The following is a 20,159-nucleotide window of genomic DNA, read 5'->3' as shown; positions in this document are numbered from 1 at the left end:
TTTTTGTTCATGTTGGGAAAAGAATTGTTAATCATTCCTGAGTTGTTTCCATTTATCATTGACCAAGATTTCCAAAACCTGGGTGATTATGTCAGTTTCATAACTGGGTGTCAGCAGTTTCAAATTAAAAAACAAAAAACAAAATACAAAAAACAAACAAACAAACAAAAAACACATTATAAACCTGTTTTGAAAAGGGAGAGATATTGGATTATTGATTATGACTGGGTGTCAGCAGTTTCAAATTAAAAAACAAAAAACAAAAAACAAACAAACAAACAACACATTATAAACCTGTTTTGAAAAGAGAGAGATATTGGAAGAAAAACATTGCAGAGAAGAGATGTTACTCGGTAAATGGCAGGCACAGGAATAAGAAATACAAATTGAATTTATATTCAGATCTGAGACACAAAAGGACTAGCTGTGAATGGGAAGAAAAATGGGCATAATCTTACTTTCCAGGAAATCTTTAAATATTTAGCCTTTCCCTTCTTCTACACCATTCCAAAGTTTTCTCAGGGAAATTATCCTTCTTTTTCATCTAATCTGGAATTGAGATGGGGTTTTGGAAAACTCTCATTTCCTGTTATGTATACCAATGTCACTGGAAAGCAGTTCAAGAGGTAGAGACATTTGGGTATCAGAAACGATGATTCAATTAGATTTTACGGTAATTCCCGGAAGCATTGTATTCTAGGGTTTAGCGCAGAAAAGAGCAGCAAATGCAGATCAGATTTGGGGTAGGCACGTTTATTGCCATGGGAAGCCAGTGATATTTTACATAGAAAACTAAATGAACGTAAGGATGCCAGTGGTGTGTCCGTTTCAGAATGTTTGGCTAAATTTATTTTCAAGAGAAAAGTAAAGCCAAATAAAATTGTCCTTTAGGGCTGGCACACATTGTCTTAAAATAGACCGAATCCATTTGTAATCTATATAACATTTTTATATGCTCCCCATTACTCACTTTATGCCATTAGCAAAGCACTGAATCTTTAAAGAGAAACTTCCTACAGCTAAAAAAGACATTAAGGGGGAAAAATGCTGGGAGCCATAGTGACAGGTACAACTAAGCTTGTATCCTTCGGTTCCCTGGAAACCAGTCAAACACTATCTCATCTTGCAATGGTTGTGTCTGATCCTTTGCTTCAGACATCTTCCTAATAATGGCAACTGCAGAGGTGACTCTCTGCAAATAAGGGTTTGCAGCCACTGGGCATCCATCACATTTCTCCAGAGCAACATTAGACCACCCTAATGGGTACTACCGTCTTCATTATGATATTAATTCTCTAAATTTCCAAAGTGATTTCATTTGTAATATGACAAAGGCTGGCCGCTCAGGAGACAAACTGTTTTCATCCCCCTCCTGCATGCTCACAAAGGCTTGCTCTCTTTAGTCTTTGGGGGAAAAGGAATTTGATAGCATCAGATCTCTTGTGATACACAAGGCTGGCTAACAGCTACACCACCTGCCAGCACTTGATGCCTGCCCATCCAGCCTGAAGCTTTCTAAAGCAGTGGTTGATGAGTGGAACGTGGATGTTGGTTTGGAAAGAAACTATGTAGAGAGAAAACAGCGGCAGAATAAAAAACTCGGCATGGAAGCTGAGTGGGATTTGAGGGTAACATTGGGGTCAGAGAGAGGCTGGAAACAGAATCTATTGCGATAGGGCTAGTTTGGGAGATGCTATCTCACATCGTGCTTTTTCTCCCTCCTACCCTGGGTCTTTGCTGTGGCTACAAATTCCACCACTGCCAACTGAAAACAACCTCCAAAATATGGTAATTCATTTTTCTTTCAATATGCTAGCCCCTATGGACTTTAATTCAATCTACCCACATCAAAATTAGCTTATCTTCTACAATGTTTACTAGATATAAAACTTAACGCTTCAAAAAAATCCCGTCTCAATCAATATTGAGGATTTTCCACTCACCGACCATCATTGTTTCTAACTGAATTAGCATCATGGATAGAATGTCTGAATTGAGTGACCCAAAGCTAAATTTTTGAGAGGCCCAGCATTGGTCAAACTACTGAAGCAGATTAAATTTTCCTCTGCTTTCTCCTTCCTTTCCTTCTTCTAGAAACTTCTTGCTCTTACTTCTTGTTTCTTACTTCTTACCACTGACACCTATTATGTTTAAAGAAATTCTTATTAGAAAATTCTAAAAAAATGTTATTATTTTTGAGTAAAGCATGGACTAATTAGTAGTTTACTCTTTGACCCCAGTACTCTAATCAGAGGTGGCACATTTTAGTGGTAAACATCAGCAAAAGCTGAGTTTTGTTCCATCAGCGAATTTTATAATTCTGTCAAAGTGAATGAGAGAAATTACCTGGCTTCGAGGTCTTCAATTTCAAAGTGAAGGAACTGGGCCTTGCCTTTGCCGCCACCTGTGCTGCCCAGCCATGGTCAATCCCCCCGTGCTCTTAGACGTTGTCCTGGACAGTGACCCCTTGGGCAGAGTCTCCTAGCTGTTTCCAAAGTTCCAAAGACGGCAGAGAACTTTTGTGCACTGAGCACTGGGAAGAAAGGATCGGGTTATAAAGCTTCCTGCTTTCACAGGATTATTCTGGGATTTATGTGCCAAGGTGGTGACCTCACACACCCTAAGAGCCCTGGTGGCAAGTCTACCTATGGGGAGAAATTTGATGATGAGAATTTCATCCTGAAGCACACGGGTCCTGGCACCTTGTCCATGGCAAATGCTGGACCCGATAAAAATGGTTCCCAATTTTTCATCTGCCAGGACTGAGTGGTTGGAGGGCAAGCACATGGCCTTTGGCAAGGTGTAAGACAGTGTGGATATTAAGGAAGCCATGGAACGCTTTGGGTCCAGGAATGGCAAGACCAGCAAGATCACCAGGGCTGACTGTGGACAAATTTAATAAATTTGACTTGTGTTATGTTAACTACCAGACCGTTCCTTCTACAGCTCAGAAGACCACCCCTCCCCCTCCCCCCCATCCGCTCAAAATATCCTATAATCTTTGTGCTGTTGCTGGAGTTCTATGGGTTCCATATTTTCCTTACTCCCCTCCACATCTACCTGGATTGCAGAGTTAAAATAAAATAAAATAAATATGAAATAAAAACTAAGCAAAAATAATAATAATAATAATAAAGTGGAGGAACTGGATTGTAGACTCCAATTTTACTATTTTCTAGTATTTCATATTATATTTATATTAATACTTTAAATATCATTTTATATTATATCTGATTTTTTGTCCATATATGTTCAAACAGTTAGGCCATATCTCATCATCACAAATGTTAATTGAATATTCATATCATTGATCTACAATTTCAGGATATTTGACATAACTCAGAATCTTCAAGACATTATCATTTAGAAAACAAGTGTAAAGCTTTTATACTTGAGTAGATTTCCTTTAGATTTTATTATTAATGGAATCTAATCGTATGCATTATATACATCGCTTTTAGAAATATCAAAATATATATGTACAGATTTTTAACAAAGTAAAGCAATTATTTCAGTAAAGCAATTATTGCCTCTTTCCCCAAACCACAAATACTTAAAAAAATTATTTGGAGCAAAAGAACATTACTTAATATTTCATCTCTCGTCCATCCTATTTTTCAATTTAAGAGGCTGTCTTACGAATTTCTTAAAGTTGTTGCTTGTTTGGTTTTAAAAATATATTCAAACTAAGCTTTGTTTTTTAATCTAAACTTTTGTAAATGTTACAATTTCCCTTTAGAAGTTGGGAGTTGGCTATTTCTTCTTATAGTTTAATTTCTAGAATAAGTCATATCTCAAGTTGTAATGTTCTGCTTGGTACAGAAGATAAGGGTATGCCCTAAAACTTAACATGAATCTTATGAATGTTTGTAAAGTTTGTGTTTAGACTATTCCCAAATTAGCAATGTCTGATTTCAAATGGCTCTTACATTCAACTGCCAGGCACTTACGATTTCACTGCTGATAGAACTGCACAGAATCCTGTTCCCTTCCTAGTCTCTTCTGCAGCACTTGAATGTCAGAATCCCTTGCCATGATGGTAGCATAAAACCTCGTGGCCTGATGTGTTGGGCAGGGAGCAGCATGGAGATTCCTGATACCGCTGGAGGCTTTTCACTGTGAGAGATATCTTCCTTGGGTCCCAAAACAAAAGAGCTGAGTTACTGTTGAATCATCAGAATTTTATTGACATCCCACTATGTACAAACTAGCCCTTCTCCTCCAAATGTCCTCCTCAGAACATAGTGTTTCACTTTCTTCAAATGTTTGGGATTGTATGGGTCCATAACCTGTTCCTAAGGCATAAGGCCTTTGCCGTGGGATTAGTTCTGGATGGATGATATTTACTGCAACCTAAATAAAATATAAACAAATATAGGATTATTGAGTCTCTGACCTCTGACTGAAACTCTAAATTAAATCTAAGTTCTTTGAGTTAAGGTTTATTTCTTAATTGTATTTTCATTACCTATGCTTAGGATTTAGTAGGGCCTCAATATATGTTGGTTGAACTAAGCTGAACCTACGCCAAGATCCACAACTGGTACATTTCCTTTAGTTTACAATATAGAAATTCAAACTCATGGCTTGGACAATTTGCGTCACTCATGGGGACTGTGCAAAGAGTAATAACATGCTATTATGTTGATAGTACAATATAGCATATTTCAGTAACATCTTGTATGGTGGTAAGAATTTTTAGTAATCAATAACTTAATTTTAGGCTAAGCAAAACAAGTGCCTAAATTATTTTAGGTTACTCTTGAAAATCAAACTAACTGGAAGAACTATTTAAAATTACTTCTATATTGCTATTTTTATAACTGACTCTCAGCTAATATATTTCAAGATATTATTTCTTAGAAACGTTTTTCACTTAAAAATAAAATGAGCAAAGAAATCATTGATGGATGTTCTTGTAGTGGTAAAATGATGAATAAACATACACAAGCTGGGGATCAGACTGGATTGATTAATCCAATGATTTCACATAAACCTAGCCAGGTGGCAGATATTTAGTTTCCTGTTTTCTATGATTGCCATCTGCAAAGATCCAGAACAGGGTTGAGACTCTACCCTAATGAGTGTTGAATCCTAGGTCTCATCCTTCTAATCCAACAGGCCCCACTGATGCCTTTTTAAAGCACTGGTGAAGGTCCTAAATTAATCTACCTCTTCCCAATCACGAACCAGGGCTCAGGGTGTTTGGCTCAGAGAGTTACAGCCGTGTTAGTATTGAGGAAAACAGCCTTCCTGATAGAACATGCTCTCACATTCCTGTAGTCACGGAGGGCAAGGCTTGGTGGACACACTAAAAAAATGTTGAGCTCTTTACAGTCATTGGGGATTAGCCCATAACCTGAAAAATAACAAGTATCATAGTAGTATTTATTTATTTATTTATTTTAATTCAGTAGTAGAATGTGGTATGTAGGGAATAAGGGTACTAGTCTACAAATTAAGAACCATAAATTCAGGTTCCAGCTTGACCAAATCAATGGCTCCTTGTCCTTGGACAAGCCATGTACTCCCTAGTGTTTTAGTTTTCTTAATGGCCAAAAGGAAATTGAGTACCTGAGGCTCACGGTTTGTGAGATGAAGTCCCTGTGCTCATAGCACAGAGTCCACTTGGGATTCTCTCTCTTCCTCTCTGCCCCACCTCCACAACTGCACACACACACACACACACACACGCACACACACACACACACGTTCGTTCTCTCTCTCAAAAATAAATAAATAAATACTTTAAAAAAACAAAAGACGACATTGATGAAGATAATCTCTTAAATCTCGTAAAAGTTCTAAAATAATTGCTATTTTTAAAAAAACAAAAATTCTACTTCCTTAATTATTCATTTACAACGATTACTTACTCCCTTTTTTGAGAGTATATAGAATGTTCATTTATTGTATTATTTTTAACAATACTCACAAAGGAAATATATCATTTTTGAAGTCTATTTGTCTACCCTGAAATCAATATCACAGTGTCTTGATGTTTATTTTTGAGAGAGACAGAGCGTGAGCAAGGGAGGGGCAGAGAAAGAGGGAGACACAGATTCTGAAGTGAGCTCCAGGCTCTGTGCCTTTCTTATACCTTCAATATTTTTCAGCACAGAGCCTGATGTGGGGCTCGAACTTACAAGCCGTGAGTGAGATCATGACCTGAGCTGAAGTCACACGCTTAACCGACTGAGCCACCCAGGTGCCCCTATCATTTTTTAACATCATCGTGCCATTGTCTGTTAGTCATTATTGTTACTGTTCAAAGTAACCTTGGGAGTTTTGGTAAAAGGGTTTTCTATAAGTAGCTTTTTTTCAATAGACGTTTTCCTCCAGAGTAGCTAAATTCTATTGGCATTGTTTCAGTTATAGCAGAAGCATCGAGTCAAGTTGCAATCTTGAAAGAAGTGTTTGAAAAGTACTGATTTATTTTCTACTCGGTTTCAAAAAAACCAAGTACAGAAATTATGACGAAATTAAGCATAAAACTGCTATCAGTTTTCTTCGATCCTCAGCTAAGACAACCAAAAAGTATGCTAGAGGTACAAGTTCTCACATGTTTAAGTGAAGATAGAGCTTTCTCTAAGAGGAGATCTGTGTTTGCTTGGAAAGCTCTTGTCCCGAATATCTGCGTGTTTATCACTTCATTCAGGTGTGTGCTAAGATGCCACCTCATCAGAGAGAACATTCCTGGTCCCCTGTAGAAAGTAGCATCCCCTGTGATGCTTGAGCTCCTTCCTTTTCATTTTTCTCTACATAATACTTGTCATCACTTGAATGTACTTATTTGATGTCAACGTCCCCTCTCGTCGCCACTGAGCTGGAATAGAAGCTCTGTGAGAGCAGGCACGATGTATCGCCAGCAGGCACTACCTTGTCACGAGTGCCCAGGACAGAACTTGGCATTTAGAAGCAGCTGAACAAACAATGAATGAATGCCTGAAAAAAACTTAGTGCTACACCAAACCGGTCAAGTGAAGGATAGACCAGTGTGGAGTAAAGAATAGCATGGAATAAATAATATTCCTTGCATCAGGGGGAAGTCCAAGCTCTAAGCTAGAGCTTACCAGCTCAAATGTCTACAAGGATCCATAAGTTAATTGTAAGTACGTGGGTAAAAACAATAGGGAGCGGTAAGAACAGTCGCAAACTGGATAACGTATTCAGACCTAAAGATATCCGCACATTTCGAACACCTGGAAGCCAAAGCGAAACAGCAGTGTGCTATATTTGGTCCACAGGCCATGTGCTTGTAATGTGTGCCAGGTAACCATTGTGGAACGGTGCAGGTAAGAATGGCCTTGTGCTCTCTTATGAAGGAGGCGAAATGTAAAGCAAAATAAATAAAACTTCAAATGGAAGCTACCTGTACATTTGAATAGCTATTGATGTAGAAGGTCACCAAGAAACAGAACTTGAGCTCCTGGCTATTGAGCCTGATGGTAACATCAGAGTGTTTATCAATAATTAACTTGATATTTCTGGGGGAGTGATGTTTAATGTGATTCTAAGTGTTCGATATAAATCAATATTTTTCAAGCTATACGTCCCTTGCTTCTAGAGCAAAGCTCCTTTATCTGCAATCGGATTCCTTTCAGGAAGTCAGATCGTTACAGATATCATATTTCTGACATTTCTTTTTAAAGCAGAAATGACAAACTTGCATATTCTAATTGCCCTCTAGTCTTTTATTTGCATAGTACTATTTAAGGTTCCTTATACCTTCAAGAACCCTTTATCGAGAGTGTGTATTGAAAATAATACATGCAGGTATACAGAATTTGAGTTACAGAAACGTTTTTGTTCCAAGAGACATACTTCATTCCAGAAAGCTGTGCTGACTTCAGAGTGCTTACCATACCATTTCAAGCTACAGTTAAAGCGCTTTTAAACCTAGATTTTCTTCCACTTGTTTATAATTGTTCCAACTCAGCTCATCAAGTAATAGTTGTTCAAGGTCTAGTTTGCCTTTTTCCCCTATCTAACTTAGCTTCAGATAAAGCCAACAACACACATATGTATATAAGGTATACCTATATATATACATATACATATATATGTGAATGTATGTATCACCTTAGGTACAAGAAGTACCTCTGCTTAGCTCTTGAGATATTTTGTGCTTCTTAGGTCTTCCTAATATCTGCCACAATACTTAATATTAAAACTCAGCTTGCAAGTCAATGTGGAGGTAGCCTGCTCCCAGTCTTTTGCTGACTTCCAGGAACCTGTAGGAATCAGAGTCAGCAGGAGGGAGTTGGTTGCAGAATTCTCTTTCCTCTCTATTTACAGTTTTTCTCCCCTGACCCTCATTCAGTTCTAGGGATGGAAAAGCCTATCTTCTTCAGCATTCCTAACTAAGCGATAAAGACAGTCAAGAAAGGTGGAGTCAGACCTGAATATATAAAGGGGCTGCTGATGTTCAGTTTAATTCGTTAGACATTTATTGAAAGCCTCCAATGTTCTAGACCCTGTGTCTGGCTTCTGCTTCGGTCTAGCGGGGGAGATGACAGGCCTTCTGGGCACATTACGTGCATAGTAGCACAAAGAATCACCAGGCAAGACATACAAATGCCATAATGGTGTGTTTGACCATTAGGCAGCCTTTTCTATTAGGTGTGTATCATCACATTATATTTCCCATTTTTTAATTAAAAAAACTTCATATTTTTAATAGCATATCCATCTTAAGTTCCAATTTAAATATTGACCAGTGGTCAAAAATACAAAAGAGTTTCTGTCCGGACGTGCCAATCAAGAAGGGTGGGTTTTGTTGTATTCCTCAAGCTGTATTTGTCTGTGGGGAAAAGTAAATTCCAGGGGTAGCCTAGTTTCCCAGAGTTCAAACCTGGAAACTATTAACAGAAGTGCTGATCTTAGCTGTCCTGAGGGTGTTGGGAGAAAAGGGTGTATCTCAGTCCCTAAATATAGATTTACAGAGCTCCCATCAAACAGTGATGTTCTGCAGGAGCAAAGACAGGCAGCACATATCTCGGGAAACAAAATGAAGGTTGAAAGAAGTCATTGTGAACAGTGCATGTTTTCCATTATGTACCGCTGTGCACGTGACAAGTATACACGTAGCCAAAGTGAAAAACGCATGAGTGCCAAACTGGGCACACACTCCCCTCTCGACACAATTGAAGCAGAGCTTCTAATGCATCTGTGATTGTGGGTCAGTTGATATATACCTGGAGTCCTGTCAGGAGGAAATATGAATGTGCATAAAACTCTTAAATTTAGTGTTTGAGATGGTTGGTATGAGCCATTCACCTTCCCTTTTCCCCTCCTCCTGGCTTCTCCTTTTCTCTTTTCTTCTCCCTCCGCCCTTTGTGAATTTATGATTCAGAAATTATTCAAACTGACTTCAAGCTCTGTCATTTCTTCATGGGTGTTTTATGCGTGTTCTTGGACTTTCATCTTGTCACTGGGTCTAGAAGCAGTGGTATATCATCACATTAGAACATTTTACTGTGCGGAATCTGTCCGCTTGGTTAAACCCAGGGTGGCAGAGCCACACCAAATTCTGAAATGATTCCCTGAATCTTCTCTGCAAACAATAAAGAGAAAAAAATTAGTTCCATAAGTTGAACAAATGCTACACTAAAAATAAAGGGCTACATGGTTTGACACTGAAGCTTTTATCTATGATTTTATTTAAATTGCTAAAATATCAGTTTTGGGGTGCTCTTACACACAGCTGATGTAAATGGAGGTTAAATACTACTTAATTAATGGTTCTTATCTTGTCTTTTTCTTTAATGGTTACATACTCTGCTCGTTCTATTCCCCGACTAATGACTACAACTTGCTGTGTGTCATTATAATATATATGTTGGCATTTTTTAGTCTTTGCTGTGCAATCTCCAGAACCATACAACAGAAGGGCAATTATCTCATCCTAAATATATAGCCTTAGAAAGAACCTTGAGTATATACTTCTCTTTCTCTTTCTTCCTCTCTCTTTTTCTCTCTTTCCAAAATTTGCATGTGCTTGTCTGGAGATAACCGAATTTTCTCAGTGAGAACAAGATGACCCTTAATCAGCTGGGTTCCTCTCTGTGTTTAACTGCCTGTCTCTAGCATCGAATGGGAGGAGTTCTTGTAGTAGTTTACCAAAGTGGTTTGCATTATACATATACCTGTTAGAATCGTTGTATTAATAATATATGTCATCGACAACTTGTCACTTGAGTACGTTTTAGGATGTCTGTAGGAGACCATAACATAAATCTGAATTCTGGGCAAAACTATACAATCGGTTCTAAACTCTATTACGTGTAAGATTAAAACCTTGAAGGTTTACAATGACAGGTTCATCGTCAAGTGCACTGTACTTTTTATCCTGAAGGGACAAAAGACTTTGTGTCTTCTTAGGTCTTCATGAAAACTCTACCAGTGCTCTTCAGAAGAGCACACTGTGCTGGTGAGGTCTCTACCACTGTCAGGGTATCCTGTAGTGCTCTCCATCCGGATGGGATAGGGAAAAAATGGATACAAGAAATGGAGGGAAAAGTGTTTCGTTTTGTTTTGTGTCGGTTGTTTGTTTCAAATCACCAGATGCTTATTTCTCTCCTCTCTCTCTCTTTCTCTGTGTTTAATTTTTATAGCTTTGTTACGATTAGTCTTTTGCAGCCATACCTGGGAGCTTACATGTTGAAAAATGAATCACTTGAGTAATGTCTAGAAAGTCTAGAGAATTGTTTCCTGATGAAATGGCCACTTGTGGCAAGCTACAATTTGCTCTGTGTTTGGAAAGATGTTACCGCTCACCTAGAAATGTTACTATCAACAGATCACTAGCCAGCCTTTCCATACAATGGAGTCATCCCTTGAAAATTTGAACGTAGATGGCTGCATTTCCCAAATTTATCTTCTAAGACTACATGAGTTTTTGAACCTCCAACAATGAAGGTTATAGAGTATCACCTGGGGGAGGGCTGCTTCAGAAAGAAAAATGCACAGCAATATTCTCAAGTACCCCTATCCAAAACAGATTCTCTGAATGTAAATTACAACAAAGTAAGTGCAATAAACTGTAAATTATCTGTTTTAATGCAGAGGTGCATCTGTTAAAAGCCATTTATATTAAATTTGGATGACGTCCGTCAGTTGGCAGTGGTTGGGGTGTATTATATTTATTATTTAAATTATGTTGCATCTAGGCTAATATTAGAATCTCAGTAGTTTGCATTTCCTGTGCAAGTCATAATAAGAGGGAAAAGGCTCAGAGGTGTGTAGATGGCAAACGGAAGCTGCTCTGATAGCAATCATTTCTAACAGATAAGCCAGGAAGTAGATAATTTACACTTGGGTGATCTGTAGATTACTAGAAATGACTGTAGGTATGTGCTTAGAATTCATGCTTCTATGTACATTGCTATCAGGTTGATTTCTGAAAAGGAATGTCAACAGATAAATGATGTTGAGGTAAGAGCATTTTTTGTGTGTGTGCCAAAGGACTTAGATTTGAACCCTCTCTGATCTTAACAGTTTCTGAAAAAGTCTTCAAAATCTCTCACTAGCAGGGCACCTGGGTGGCTCAGTCAGTTAAAGCATCTGACTTGATCTCAGCTCAGGTCTTGATCTCAGCGTCTTGAATTCAGACCCCATGTTGGGCCCCTGCATTGGGCCTCATGCTGGGCCCGGCACTGGGCTTGAAGCCTACTTAAAAAAAAAAAGTCTCTGAGTTTCAATTTCTCTATCCATAATATGGAATGATACATCTGCCTTTCTTATCTAATGTGTATTATATCCTGAAGTTAGGTACAAATAGTTAAAAAGATTGGTAAGACACAATCTTGGGCCACAAGGAGATTGGGGGTGAGCAGGGAGCAGACGATAAATAAGCAACCTCACTAACACAGGAAGAGTTATAAGAGGGGTTGCCTTAAGTAATTCTATAACCTGCCTTGTAATAATATATATAATATACTATGTAATATAATATATACAGGCCTATCTGTATCTGCTGAACCATGAGATACTCCAAGTTAGGAATCACGTATAATTTACTTTTGAATCATCAGAAACTAGTTCAGGCATAGGCCGTAAAAGGCCCACAAAGCTTTTTTGTGGAATAAATGATCCTTAAATTACTCAGGTGAGAAACACTTTGTACCTTGGATTGGGAAAGTTAGACTTAGAAGCAAGTACTGTTTGCATGCTGCTGGGTCAGCACCAACCTTACAAGTAGGTTATTTAATGATATTTTATTTCTAATTTATCTAGCAGAACCTCATTAAACAGAACTAATATGTGCCATGGCATAGGGAGTAGGAGCCATTAAAACACCTAAAATGTCACTCCAAATATCTGATCTTACTTATTGGTTGGAATACCACTAGACATTTGCTCTGACAACTAGGAAATTATATCCCTGGAAGTCTTTCTTGAAATTTTGATGCCCTGAGGAAAAATAAAACTTTCAAAGTATGGTCAACCTCTAAACTATAGTGTGAATTAACTTTTGATATTAGCAAGCTTAATATCATAATCCAAAGGGTATGTGAGATATACTAAAGAAGTTCGGTAAGAAAGAAAAAAGGAAAGGTCTATAGTCTGGAACCCTGCGGGTGAGAGCCCGACCCATTGGGTGGATGCTGGGGTGGGATGGTGTTCTCCCTTCAGCCAGGATCAATGTGATGGTACTGACTCTCTGAGCTCCAGCACTTGGGAATGTTCTGCTCTCAAGGGGTGAGAGGACCCTGGTTGCAATCTTCACCTAGATGTGGACTAGACCTGCCTGTTTCTGTAAATCTGCCAACAACAGTAGAGAGGGAGGAGAAATTAAACTCCTTCCGCTCACCATGAGAAGTGAGAAACTCAAGAATTCATCGAAGTGAGAATTTTGATGGCGGTTAAAATGGCCACATCTGTACATTTCCTTCCCTGTTCCTAAGTTACCAGGACAAGACATCAGTTAAGCTAAACTGGGCAAGTTGGTATGAGGTAGGAAGCAGATAAGAAGAGCTCTATAGACACTTTGATTACCCATTTCCCCCTTCCAAGTCGAGTGCCACTCATTTAGGCAATCTTGTGCAGAAAGAGCTATCAAGCTAAGTCTTATAAGGGAAATGCCAAGACAAAAATATCAGTATGCACATTAAATGTTGAATGGAAGTCAAATACTGGTAAGGAAGAATACTGGTAATGAAAATTCCAAAGCCACAGGTAGAGATAAGTCCTGCACTTTTCGTATAAGATTTAGCAGTGTGTGATTTTTTTTTTTTTTTTTTTTTTTTTTTTTTTTTTAGTGTTAGAGAATAATCCATTTTATTAGAGTGTTTGCAGGAGATACATGAATGGCGTAAATTACATATTATAATTTGCCAAGGAGATCTTACTGTCCCAATTAAGTGTCTGTTTAGTTAACACATTCTGCAGTGAGCCATCCTTCTAAGGCTTGGTGGTATTTCATGGTACGTCAGTCAATAACCCGCGTCCCCAGCCTAATTGCCAAAGGGCTATATCCTGACTCTTAGCCAGAGGTTGGCCTTGAAAGTATAAAGTTATGTTTGTTAAATGCAAGCCTCATGATCTCTGGAAGGCGTTAGCAATAATCTTCCTGCCCATTGCACAAATTTCTCCCTGTAAATGCCAGTGATCATGGTGTAGACAAGCATGTGCTCCAATCCCGTGATTTTACTTGAAAACTAAACTTCCTGTCAGCTTCTAAAGCCTTGCTCTCTCTTTTAACGTTAGCATTTCATTAAAGTAAATGGAATTAGAAGTAGAAATAAATCATTTTAATCACACATGAAGCACAATTTTTCATGAGTACTTCCGACATTTTTATATGAAACAATGGAAACATGAATGTGTTAATTTGCAGTCAAATTGAAAAATTCTAAAAAAAAATATTTGATTTTCATTCTAAACACTTGTCTATATTATTTAGAAATAAATATTTTTTTATTGTTTTATTTTTTTGTCCTGCACTTCATCTGTGTCTTTGTAATAGACATTTTTGGGTTTTTTTAATTGAAATATAGTTGAAACAGAATATTATATTAGTTTCAGGTGTACAACATAGTGATTTGACATTTATATACAATGAGAAATGATCACCATGAGAACACCAGTAACCATCTGTCACCATACAAAGTTATTACAATATTATGACTATATACATGGTTGTACTTTATATCCCTGTGACTTATTTGAAATAAATCTCTTTTAGATTACCTAGCTCTGAATCTAGAATTAAATGACAAATTTTCTCTACTATTGTTTATTCTAAAGAGAAAGAAATTCTCATGCATGTGTACATACACATAAATACACACACAGAGCTTTTTAAAATTCAAGTGCAAATTTGTATAATTCATCTCTCAATGTAGTATATCTGTGTAATAAAGGTATGGATTTCATATGAGTAAACTAACTTGTATTGTGAAGAAACAGTCAATATAATTGCTAAGGATAAGTTTCTCAATATGTAACAGAGCTTAAATTTCATTTTTTATTTTTAAAACTTTTTCTTTTTTATTTTCTTTTGAAAATTTAATTTATTTTTTCAATTTACATCCATGTTAGTTAGCATATAGTGCAACAATGATTTCAGGAGTAGATTCCTTAATTCCTCTTACCCATTTAGCCCTTCCACACCTCCCGCAACCCTTCCAGTAACCCTCTGTTTGTTCTCTATATTTAAGAGTCTTTTATGTTTTGTCCCCTCCCTGTTTTTATATTGTTTTTGCTTCCCTTCCTTTATGTTCATCTGTTTTGTATCCTAAAGTCCTCATATGAGTGAAGTCATATGATATTTGTCTTCCTTTGACTAATTTCGCTTAGCATCATACCCTCTGGTTCCATCCACGTAGTTGCAAATGGCATTAAGTTTCATTTTAACACAGACCTGATTCTTACAAAATAAAGCCCTAGTGAAAACAAAGATTCCCCTAACTGGTGTAGGTGATGAAGAATCTATCTTTTGAGTTATTTTGAAATTCTTATTGAATTTGTTATTATTTTGAAAAATGAACCCAGGTAACAATCACGCTTATTTGCCACAATTTTCTATTTTACATTAGGAAGAAATAAATGCACTAATTAGAAACATCACAAACCCAGTGATGAAAAGATTTACATTTAATTTAATTCTTTGCTCAATCAAAAAACTGATTCAGGGCTGCTGTATAAGGTTGTGCAGTTTGTGTACTGCACAAGATTGATGGGTTGAAGATCTAGGTTGTACTCTAAATCAAGCCTGTTTTCAGCTGCTTAACCTTTGCTTTGGGGGCAGCAACTATTGTTTTATCTAATCCCTAAAAACGTTTCATATAGACACTCTGCATTTTTTAAAGTAAATTTTAGACTCAACGTGGGGCTCCAGTTCATGACCCCGAGATGAAGAGTCACATGCTCTATCAACTGGGCCAGCCAGACACCCCAACCCTCTATAGTTTTAATCCAAGTTTAATTTTTAGTTTTAAAGTCAGCTTTCTAAGACTATACTTTTAATAATCCAATTAGGTCCAAATTTTAAAGAAATAATAACTAGAAAGAATCGGACAAATGTGACTTGATTCCCCCCTCCTACCTCATTTTGTTGACTTAAATCATGTCTTTGTCATAAAGTAACAAAACTTTAATCCAGAAAAATTCAGCCAATATTAAGGTTTCATTTTTATCCTTTCCATGTTACCCCTAATAAAAATTGAATAATCTCATTGGAGGAAACTTTTACCTGTTTTTAAAATCAGGGTTTATTTGTAATAGATATTTATAATAGATTCTTTTTTTCTCATATAACTTAATAGTTAAAGAAAGCAGTAGCTATAGATTTTTTTTAAACCTAAATATATGCTACAAAATAATCTTATCACTTGTTTTTACACTTTTACTCAATTGGCATTAAAAACATACACGTTAAATGAATAATACCATGAGTTTTTGTTGAGTTGAGGTCAGCAATTTGATTAACATTTCACTTATATTTATCTTAAAAATAGGTACCCCTTTGAATTATGATGAATGAAATGTAGTACCTGCACTGAGAGAAGGTAAGGATAGAGCCATGTACTATAGTGACACAAGGAGGGGATAAGATGTCAGGGTGTAGAGTTGTCACATTCAAGTTTCCTCTAACAGTGTATTCAGTACGAAGTAGATAGGACGAGTTGAAGAACCATTTTTAAATCACAAAATATCAAGTTTAGAGGGAACCACATTGACAACTTCTAGGTCATGTCTTTAAAGACAAAGGTGTTCATCCTGAATATAATGATAGCTGGAACAAGGCAACAAGTTTGGATTGAGAGATGGGGCCATATAATGAAGATGGCTAAGTTGATTGCCCAGTTTGAATACCTGAATGACATGATAGAGCAGAACTTTCTACTGCCCTAAAGCGTCTCCCGATCATTGACCATCACATCTCATTTAATGCCACTATATCTGGGGGTTTCTTTGTTATAGCAGTTTAGTCTAGACCCTGACTAACAAATTTACATGTGGGAAAATCTGCTTCCTCTTAATTTCTTTTATTTGTTCAAGAGATGGCCTTTAGAATTGTACAGAATTGGTATTCTCCCTTTCAAATATTGTACCATTTTAGCTATTGAGGGATAATGACTGTCTGCTGTACATTTATTCTTCTTTCCTAAGTCTTCATCAGACTCTATTCCTCCAATGCCTGAGCATTACCTCCCTTATCTGGATACCATAACCCTCTAATGCAGCCTGGGTTTGCTGCTCTGTCACATTCTCCTGTTCTTTTCATGAAGAAATCTCAGGTCTCCCCTATAATAATCTCCTATGAAACACTTAATTTATCTCACAACAACCCTATTATTATTCCTATATTTCCAGTAAGTAAATGAGCCTTCGAAGGAAAAGATGGCTATGGTTCTACACAGGTAGAACAATAGCATAGTCGAGTGCAAACCCAGATTGGTATGACACCCAAGCTTAATTAGCCAATAGATTCTAATGCCATTTGATATGCTTTAGTTTCTGAAAAGTACAGGCTTCTGCCTTATGCAAGGTTCTGTGTCTGGAAAAGAATAAGACATATATTTACCTGTTATCACAAAAGCATGTGCTTTTCAGTGTCTATTTTGGTCAGGTTTTTAACTTGAAAGCAAGAGAAGGAAACATTCTAAGTAATTTAGAAAACCAAATCTATCAAATTATTAAGCCTGCTTTATACACAGAAGATTCTTGATTCTTTTCTCTTTACAGAAAACACGGGATATTTTCTATTCAAATCTTTTTTGCCACACAGTTTTGGCAACTGCATTTGATCCTGAAAAAGATGGTCTGGTTTCTTCTTCCATTGTTCAATTTTTTTTTTTTTTTTTTTTTTTTTTTTCTCCAGCTAGAAAGACATTATGATTCTCAGGACCACAGTCAGCTTTCTAGAAGACTTAATGTTTTTTGCTTGAGGTCTCCTTCCTTTGCTGAGTTGGCTGGGAGGTTTCTAACATGCCAGATCTTGAGGTTGATGGGAAGCACATGTAGCTTATGTTTAGGGGCCACGTCTACCCCAGATAATTTCCCCATGTTCTTTAAGTCCGGTCACCTTCCCTTCATGTGAAAGTCATACGACTGTTCTTATGCCCTCCTCCCCTAAAACTCAAGAAACCAAAGCACAAACTAAGAAGTTATGGATGTCTTGTTTGGGGCACTTCTATGTTGGAAATTTAAAAACCTTGCATTATCAAGTTGTAAAAATGGAAATTGTTACTGAGTAATGACAAAGGAAAACTATCATTGGGTTTAGAAAGAGTTTACTAATCATCTATTTCAACCTCTTCATTTTATAGATGAGACTAGCAAGTCCCAGAAAGTTGAAGTGACTTGCTCAAGTTCACATAGATAGGGTGGCAAATTTGAGTACGAAGACTTTTGTTACATCCCTCACACAATACCGGGTCGGTCTGTTGTCTATGCTATGAATCATATTTGTAGAACAAAGTGTCTAGTGATAGATAAAAATTATTTAAACCTTGCCTGTGCTTCTGTCTTGTGTCTGATAGGCAATTAATATAATTAATAATAATAATAGTGATAATGACAATACTTAACATCCTCGAGAATATTTACTAAGCACTGACTGTAAGTATCGGGGCTTCATATTACCAAATTATCTGACCCTCCAAAACATTTCACGGGATTGGTAGCAATGTCATTTTCATTTATAAACGAGGAAATGGGGGTCCAGGGATTTGCCTGAAATCACAGAGCTCATAGGGGCAAAGCGAAAACTCAACATTTGGAATGTGGCTTCAGAATCTACGCTGTAACCCATGCACTCTGCTGCTCCTGACGGTGGACTTTCTACCTAGTTTTTCGACAATTGATCAACTGGTGTGTGTGTACACATATGTCAGCCATGATATACGCCATGTTGTGTTAGTAATATACGTGCATTGTAGTCTTTCTATGTGTGGGCAACAGAAAGGTTTCAGAAAAAAAAAAAAGTCCTGGTTACTTATATCTTCTCAAGCAAGATTGACATCATGGGCTCAGAATGTGTTGAGATAATCAAATAAGCAGAAGGAGGATAGATACTTCATGGTTTAATGGTGACAACTGAAGTACAGTTATTAGACTTGCATAACAATTTATTTGTTTTAAAACAAATATTTTAGGCAGTATTCGCCTACCAAAAACTGTCCATCCATAAGCCAAACAGATAGCAGGCAAGAAAACTTGAGACAAAGAGAAAGAAAAAAACGAAAATTAGTGTTTTCTGTTTTGAATGTAAAAAAAAAAAAGTGATACCAATGACGCTTTGGGTCAAGAACGTAGAAGAACATTTTTGTCGCCTCCCCTCCAGATACCAGTGTGCTCACAGGCCACCGCTCTCACACCTCCCATTTGAAACTCCTGGGCCCATTTTATTTCTTTTTTAATTTTATTTTCATTTTGTTTCATTACATTTATCTATTTTGAGAGAGAGACAGAGAGAGCACATGTAAGTTGGTGAGGGGCAGAGAGAGAGAGGGAGAGAGAGAATCCCAAGCAGGCTCCTTCCTGTCAGTGTGGAGCCCCTCACAGGGCCTGAACCCACAAACTATGAGATCATGACCTGAGCCAAAGCCCGATGCTTAACAACTGAGCTACCCATGTGCCCGTTTTATTTTATTATTTTAAATGTTTATTTATTCATAAATAAATAAATAAATAAATAAAAGAGAGAGAGAGAGAGAGAGAGAGGGAGACAGAGATTCCCAAGCAGGCTCTGCACTGTCAGCGTGGAGCCTGAGGTGAGGCTCGAACCGACAGACCGTGAGATCATAACCTGAGCAAAGATCAAGAGTTGGATGCTTAACTGACTGAGCTACCCAGCTGCCCCTCCTGGGCCAATTTTAAAAGGCAGAGCCTATTCTTCTTTCAAAGCAAAATCTTAAAATTATAGGAGGAAAAGGAATTTGAACCATGTTCCTTCTTGCCTCTAAGTATAAGCACAGCACATCGAAGTCTGCATATTGTATCCTTTAAGCGGTTATATTAACACATGGCTGAGTAGTTTGTGTATACTCATTTTAAACTATTTTAAAGTTTATAATTGACTTTTTTATACTGCAGACGCATATGGCTTATTTGTTATTAAACAAGACTCTTTATGCTTTTTTTCACGCATTTATACTGTTAATTTTTAAAACACGATCCCATGTCTAACATATTTAGAAAATAAATACCAAATACAATATGAGTCTTGGCATATTTAAGGTGTTGTGAAGTACCCAGAAATTAGAAAGACTGTTCTGTTACTGACATCCTGGGATTCAATTTAGACAGTCAGCTTTTATATGATTAGTATTAATACTCAAAGCTGGATAGGTTCTGCATATTCCCTATAAACATACAGAATAAACCTCCTTAGTCAATGGTTGAAGGAAAGGGATGGGCTTTAGAAGAAAAATCGGAGGCTGGCTGTCAGTTAATTTTAGCCTAGCAGTTTCATTTCTGATAAAAACATTCAAAATATTGCAATACATTCAGAAATATCAAATAAAGTTCATACTGTTTAAATTTAATTTGCATCATATTACATCAGATCAAATTTCTGGTTATTTCTTCAATCAACATTTATAATATGCCTGTATTTTAATAAAGATCCAAGAAAAAGACTGAAGCTTTGGTTTTAGTACAAATGTACTATCTGTGTAAGTATGAGCCTAGCAGATATCTAGCATAGA

At 37.1% G+C, this 20,159-nt stretch overlaps 1 pseudogene; it reads left to right on the top strand.

The window, feature by feature from the left end:
* The first annotated feature begins 2,419 nt into the window (after positions 1 to 2,419).
* On the top strand, positions 2,420 to 2,899 carry LOC102969547 (annotated as a pseudogene).
* Positions 2,900 to 20,159: the final 17,260 nt, after the last annotated feature.

Source organism: Panthera tigris, chromosome C1, assembly GCF_018350195.1.
Source record: "Panthera tigris isolate Pti1 chromosome C1, P.tigris_Pti1_mat1.1, whole genome shotgun sequence".
NCBI classification, from domain to species: domain Eukaryota; kingdom Metazoa; phylum Chordata; class Mammalia; order Carnivora; family Felidae; genus Panthera; species Panthera tigris.
The sequence above is the reverse complement of the archived record's forward strand: the minus strand, read 5'-3'. Positions and strand labels throughout refer to the sequence as shown.